Genomic DNA, 7,416 nt, shown 5'->3' with positions numbered 1-7,416 from the left:
CTTCTCCGGGGAGGACAATCCCGTATTATATGATCGATTGGCGTTGCTGAGGTCCCTCATCCCCAGAACCATTCTCATCAATCTTTCTCTAGCTCCCTCTCTCTCTCTATAACACTCCACCTCGTTCCTACAGTGCAGCACCCAGCACTGAACACAATAGTCGAATTTAGTTTTGGGATTCTGCCCTTTTGGGCGTTTTGCAGGAAGGATGAATATAAAGAACACACGGAGAGAAAACATAGAAAGTAGAGGTTTAATAATTCAGATTGAGCCAGACCAGAACAGAACGCACACATTCCGACATTCGAACTAGCAGCCAGGAAGAGGTGTCATTACAAATCCACAGAATCGGACACGGCCTGAGATCGGGAAAGCTTTAGGACAAAGGGATGCCCTTTGGAAATGATCCACTGCTGCTCTTCTCAATATTAGAAAATATCCCTCAGCCGGCTGGTAAACAGTTTGAAGATATTTCTGCAATTAAAAAAAAATTAAAATGAATCCCTTTGCTGTTCATTTGAGGGGATTGGCCAATGTTACCAGTTACAGTGAGGGACCCGCGCTCAGAGAGCACCCTGGGCTGGTCAGCCCTCACCCTACACACTGGGTTCACTGTCAACCACCGAGATACATGGAGGGATTCAACCACAATAAACTGCACAGGAAAACTTCAGCAGTTTGGCCTCAGTGTTGCAATGATTGGGTTACGAGAAGGAACGCGCACACAACTGGAGACTAGGAGGGTGCAAGATGATTTGTATCGATAAGGTAAGACTCCCAGGACAGGTACAGAATGGGGTTAGATACAGAGTAAAGCTCCCTCTACACTGTCCCCATCAAACACTCCCAGGACAGGTACAGCACGGGGTTAGATACAGAGTAAAGCTCCCTCTACACTGTCCCCCATCAAACACTCCCAGGACAGGTACAGCACAGGGTTGGATACAGAGTAAAGCTCCCTCTACACTGTCCTCATCAAACACTCCCAGGACAGGTACAGCACGGGGTTAGATACAGAGTAAAGCTCCCTCTACACTGTCCCCCCATCAAACACTCCCAGGACAGGTACAGCACGAGGTTAGATACAGAGTAAAACTCCCTCTACACTGTCCCCCCATCAAACACTTCCAGGACAGGTACAGCACGGGGTTAGATACAGAGTAAAGCTCCCTCTACACTGTCCCCATCAAACACTCCCAGGACAGGTACAGGATGGGATTAGATACAGAGTAAAGCTCCCTTTACACTGTCCCCCCATCAAACACTCCCAGGACAGGTACAGCACGGGGTTAGATACAGAGTAAAGCTCCCTCTACACCGTCTCCATCAAACACTCCCAGGACAGGTACAGCACGGGGTTAGATACAGAGTAAAGCTCCCTCTACACTGTCCCCCATCAAACACTCCCAGGACAGGTACTGCACGGGGTTAGATACAGAGTAAAGCTCCCTCTACACTGTCCCCCATCAAACACTCTGGAATTTCAATGGTTAAAGGGGAGATTTGATCAAAGTTTTTGAGATATAGAGGGGAACAGATGGGGATGGATAGAGACAAACTATTTACACCCATTGGTGGGAATCTGGGACGAGGGGGCAGTGTCTAAAAATGAGGGGCAGACTTTCGGGAGTGAAATCAAGAAAAACTCCTGCACACAAAACGCAGGAATAGTTGGGGATTCTCTCCCCAAGTGGGGATTGATCCAATTGTTAATTTTCAATCTGGGAGATTGAGAGATTTTTATTATCCATACAGGGGTAAATAGAGACAGATCACAGATCAGCCATGCTGTCACTGAATGACAGAACAGGCTCAAGGGGCTGAATGGCCTCCACCATGTTGTGTGATTTGTGGTAACTGGGATTGATACTTCCCAAACACAGGACCCAGAGAGAGGTTTTGAGGAATAATCCAACATACTCGAGCATCTTTTGGACGTTGGGGTCATTCAGTAAGGATGAGATGAATCTTTTAAGGTGACTAATGATGTCCTGAGCTCCTCCTCGCAGGATATCCAGGTTAAACTCAGCCGGCTGGTTCCTTTGCTGCTGGTAGGCCGATACTTGTACTGTGGGGGGAGAGATAACAGTTCAAAGGCCCAACTACTGACAGGGTCACCCAGGAAACCGTCATTCAGATAGCCATCTGTACTAACGCCCTTATCTCTCCACCCCCACCTCTTTCTCACTCTCTCCATTCCCACCTCTCTCTCACTCTCTCCATCCCCACCTCTCTCTCACTCTCTCCATCCCCACCTCTCTCTCACTCTCTCCATTCCCACCTCTCTCTCACTCTCTCCATCCCCACCTCTCTCTCACTCTCTCCATTCCCACCTCTCTCTCACTCTCTCCATCCCCACCTCTCTCTCACTCTCTCCATTCCCACCTCTCTCTCACTCTCTCCATTCCCACCTCTCTCTCACTCTCTCCATCCCCACCTCTCTCTCACTCTCTCCATCCCCACCTCTCTCTCACTCTCTCCATTCCCACCTCTCTCTCACTCTCTCCATCCCCACCTCTCTCTCACTCTCTCCATTCCCACCTCTCTCTCACTCTCTCCATTCCCACCTCTCTCTCACTCTCTCCATCCCCACCTCTCTCTCACTCTCTCCATTCCCACCTCTCTCTCACTCTCTCCATCCCCACCTCTTTCTCACTCTCTCCATTCCCACCTCACTCTCACTCTCTCCATCCCCACCTCTTTCTCACTCTCTCCACCCCCACCTCTTTCACACTCACTCCATTCCCAACTCTCTCACTCTCTCCATCCCCACCTCTCTCTCACTCTCTCCACCCCCACCTCTTTCGCACTCACTCCATTCCCAACTCTCTCACTCACTCCGTCCGAATCTCTCTCTCATTCTCTCCATCCCCATCTCTCTCTCTCACTCCATCACCCCTCACCCTCACTCTCTCCATCCCCACCTCTCTCTCCATCCCCACCTCTCTCACTCTCTCCATCACCCCTCACTCTCTTTCATTCTCCCTCTCCATCTTTCGCACCCTCCATCCTGCTCCACACCAGCTCCTCCCTTACTCCACCCCTCCTTCCCCCTTCCCTTTCCATGTCCCTCCATCCACCCTCCCCTTTCATCCTCCTTCACCCCCCTCCCCCACCACCAATCCCTCCAACCCTATCCCCCTCCCATTCCATCCCCATCCCTCCAAAGCCCTCCCTTTCTATCCATCCATCTATCCCTCCAACCGCCCTTCCATTTCATCCCCCTTCATCCCTCCATCCCCTCTCCCCTCCATCCCACCCTCCATCCCCGTCCGTCTCCACTCATTCCTCCATCCCTTCATTTGCCCCTTCCCCTCATCCCCTCCCCCTCCTTTCATTCTCCTTCCCTCTTCCTCTCCATTCTCCCTCCTCCCCCACCTTCCATCCCCCTTACCTTCCATCTCCATCACTCTCTCCCTCTCCATCCCCCTCACTCTGTCCCTCTCCATCCCCCTCACTCGCTCCCTCTCCATCCCCCTCACTCTCTCCTCTCCATCCCCCTCACTCTCTCCTTGCCATCCACCTCACTCTCTCCCTCTCCATCCCCCTCACTCTCTCCCTCTCCATCCCTCTCACTCTCTTCCTCTTCGTCCCTCTCACTCTCTCCATCCCCATCCCCCTCACTCTCTCCCTCTCCATCCCCCTCACTCTCTCCCTCTCCATCCCCCTCACTCTCTCCCTCTCCATCCCCCTCATTCTCTCCTCTCCATCCCCCTCACTCTCTCCCTCTCCATCCCCCTCACTCTCTCCCTCTCCATCCCCCTCACTCTCTCCTCTCCATCCCCCTCACTCTCTCCCTCTCCATCACCCTCACTCTCTCCCTCCCCATCCCTCTCACTCTCTTCCTCTTCATCCGCCTCACTCTCTCCCTCTCCATCCCCCTCACTCTCTCCATCCCGATCCCCCTCACTCTCTCCCTCTCCATCCCCCTCAGTCTCTCCCTCTCCATCCCCCTCACTCTCTCCCTCTCCATCCCCCTCACTCTCTCCCTCTCCATCCCCCTCACTCTCTCCCTCTCCATCCCTCTCACTCTCTTCCTCTTCATCCGCCTCACTCTCTCCCTCTCCATCCCCCTCACTCTCTCCATCCCGATCCCCCTCACTCTCTCCCTCTCCATCCCCCTCACTCTCTCCCTCTCCATCCCCCTCAGTCTCTCCCTCTCCATCCCCCTCACTCTCTCCCTCTCCATCCCCCTCACTCTCTCCCTCTCCATCCCCCTCACTCTCTCCCTCTCCATCCCCCTCACTCTCTCCCTCTCCATCCCTCTCACTCTCTCCATCCCCATCCCCCTCACTCTCTCCCTCTCCATCCCCCTCACTCTCTCCCTCTCCATCCCCCTCACTCTCTCCCTCTCCATCCCCCTCACTCTCTCCCTCTCCATCCCCCTCACTCTCTCCCTCTCCATCCCCCTCACTCTCTCCCTCTCCATCCCCCTCACTCTCTCCCTCTCCATCCCCCTCACTCTCTCCCTCTCCATCCCTCTCACTCTCTCCCTCTCCATCCCCCTCACTCTCTCCTCTCCATCCCCCTCACTCTCTCCCTCTCCATCCCCCTCACTCTCTCCCTCTCCATCCCCCTCAGTCTCTCCCTCTCCATCCCCCTCACTCTCTCCCTCTCCATCCCCCTCACTCTCTCCTCTCCATCCCCCTCACTCTCTCCCTCTCCATCCTCCTCACTCTCTCCCTCTCCATCCCCCTCACTCTCTCCCTCTCCATTCCCCTCACTCTCTCCTCTCCATCCCCCTCACTCTCTCCCTCTCCATCCCCCTCACTCTCTCCCTCTCCATCCCCCTCACTCTCTCCCTCTCCATCCCTCTCACTCTCTCCCTCTCCATCCCCCTCACTCTCTCCCTCCCCATCCCCCTCACTCTCTCCCTCTCCATCCCCCTCACTCTCTTTCTCTCCATCCCCCTCACTCTCTCCCTCCCCATCCCCCTCACTCTCTCCCTCCCCATCCCCCTCACTCACTCCCTCCCCATCCCCCTCACTCTCTCCTCACTCCCTCACCATTGCCACTCACTCTACCTTACCTCTCTCTCTCTCTCCTCCCTCGCTCCCACTCCATCCTCTCTCCTTCACCCATGTTCGATTGTCTCTCTCTCTCTATCCGGACTATTTTCCCAATCCCTCTATCCCTCTCGCTGTGTCTCCCTCGAGGTTTAGTTGCATCCTGGGACATCCACCTCTGTCCCCTCCCTCTCCGGGGGGGGAGGCAAACACATTTGTGGCCATTGAGTGGGCTCCGGCTAATCTTTAGCTCTTCCGGAACTTTCCGCAGACTTACCCGCGAGGATAGCCAGGAAGAGGCTAAGGGTGACTAGTGTCACCACGGAGACGCGCATTTTCAGGGTGGAAATTTGACCTGGAAGAATAGGGAAAAGAGTGATGATTCCCCCAGCATTCTCCCCTTGTTCAATTCATTCTAACCCCCCCCCAAGACCCACACCTGCCCCCCAATACCTCCCAATCCCCCCCCCCTCACCGCCCCCCCACACCCCCCCACTCCCACCACACCCTCACCCTCGATCCTCGGCCCTCACTTCCCCAAGGCACTACCCAGGAAAGGTCAGCTTAGATCAGAATGCAGACTCCCTGAGGGAGAAACGTCCGGATTACAGACACTTACGTCCATTTTTTCCAGATGTACCGCATAAAGCATCCTTCCTGGTTGTATCACAGCTTGGTAATGGGCTCCTGCTCTGCCCCAGACCACAAGAAACTACAAAAGGTCATGAACAAAACCCAGTCCATCACTCAAACCAGCCTCGCACCAAACATCTGCACTTCCCACTGCCTCCGAAAAGCAGCCAGCGTAATAGAGGATCCCGTGTACCCCGGATAAGGAGAGGCGTGGAGGGCAGGGGAGGGATTGCAGAGAAGGATTTGAAAAGAAGAGTGGAAGTTTGAGACTCAGACTGCCTCTGGATGAGGAATGATGAGGGAAGGAGCGGGGCTGCCGGTGGCCTGGCAGACCAGAGTGAGTTTGGATTCTGAAAGTGGGCAGATTTAGGGATCGTGATGTTCTCTTCCGTTACCTTCCGTCGGGAAAAAGATACAGAAGTCTGAGGACACGTATCAACCGACTCAAGAACAGTTTCTTCCCTGCTGCCATTAGACTTTTGAATGGACCTACCTCACATTAAGTTGATCTTTCTCTACACCCTCGCTTTAATTGTAACACTACATTCTACACTCTCTCCTTTCCTTCTCTATGAACGGTATGCTTTGTCTGTATAGCGTGCAAGAAACAGTACTTTTCACTGTATACTAATACATGTGACAATAATAAATCAAATTAAATCCAGAGCAGCTTACAGAGATAGTGAGGGTTATAGGGGCTCAGGGAGGTTACAGAGATAGGGAGGGGTGTCAGGGCTGGAGGAGGTTACAGAGATAGGGAGGGTTATAGGGGCTCAGGGAGGCTACAGAGATAGGGAGGGGTGTAGGGGCTGGAGGAGGTTACAGAGATAGGGAAGGGGTGTCGGGACTGGAGGTGTTACAGAGATAGGGAGGGTTGTAGGGGCTGAAGGAGGTTACAGAGATAGGGAGGGTTGTAAGGGCTGGAGGAGGTTACAGAGAGAGGGAGGGGTGTAGGGGCTGGAGGAGGTTACAGAGATAGGGAGGGTTGTAAGGGCTGGAGGAAGTTACAGAGATAGGGAGGGGTGTCGGGGCTGGAGGAGGTTACAGAGATAGGGAGGGTTGTAAGGGCTGGAGGAGGTTACAGAGATAGGGAGGGGTGTAGGGACTGGAGGAGGTTACAGAGATAGGGAGGGTTGTAAGGGCTGGAGGAGGTTACAGAGATAGGGAGGGGTGTAAGGGCTGGAGGAGGTACAGGGATAGGGAGGGATGTCAGGGCTGGAGGAGGTTACAGGGATATGGAGAGTTGTAGAGGCTGGGGGAGGTTTCAGAGGTAGGGAGGGGTGTAGGGGCTGGAGGAGGTACAGGGATAGGGAGGAATGTCAGGGCTGGGGGAGGTTACAGAGATAGGGAGGGGTGTAGGGACTGGAGAAGATGACAGAGATAGGGAGTATTTTTGGGGACTGGAGGAGAATATGGGGATAAGGAGAGGTGTGGAGAGTAGGGAGAGGTTGCAGAGGAGGATTTGAGAATCAGGCTGTCTCTGGATGAGGAATGATGAGGGAAGGAGCGGGGGTGCTGATGGGCAGACAGACCAGGATGAGTTTGGATTCCGGAAGTGGGCAGATTTAGGGACGAAATCCGGTTTGAGATGTTCGAAGATGAGAGACAATCTTTTCAAGCAAAGAAATAATTGCAGCATCAAACAATAATTCGAGAAATGCAATAGCCCCTTAACCCCGTCAAAGACATTTCTTACCAGGAGAGAACTTGAGAAGCTGAGAGGGTTTCCTGCATTAACTGAGTGTCTGTGAAGCATCTCTTCCTTTTTATTTGGGTG

At 53.6% G+C, this 7,416-nt stretch overlaps 1 long non-coding RNA gene across 1 annotated transcript; it reads right to left on the bottom strand.

The window, feature by feature from the left end:
* Positions 1 to 239: 239 nt before the first annotated feature.
* Positions 240 to 5,362, bottom strand: LOC145339614 (uncharacterized). The gene is made up of 3 exons (XR_013886044.1): positions 5,284 to 5,362; positions 1,921 to 2,068; positions 240 to 474 (listed from the first exon to the last, which is right to left on the bottom strand). It is a non-coding gene; the product is annotated as an uncharacterized LOC145339614 (long non-coding RNA).
* Positions 5,363 to 7,416: the final 2,054 nt, after the last annotated feature.

Source organism: Carcharhinus amblyrhynchos, unplaced genomic scaffold, assembly GCF_965287045.1.
Source record: "Carcharhinus amblyrhynchos unplaced genomic scaffold, sCarAmb.v2.hapA scaffold_569, whole genome shotgun sequence".
In the NCBI taxonomy this organism is placed as follows: Eukaryota; Metazoa; Chordata; class Chondrichthyes; order Carcharhiniformes; family Carcharhinidae; genus Carcharhinus; species Carcharhinus amblyrhynchos.
The sequence above is the reverse complement of the archived record's forward strand: the minus strand, read 5'-3'. Positions and strand labels throughout refer to the sequence as shown.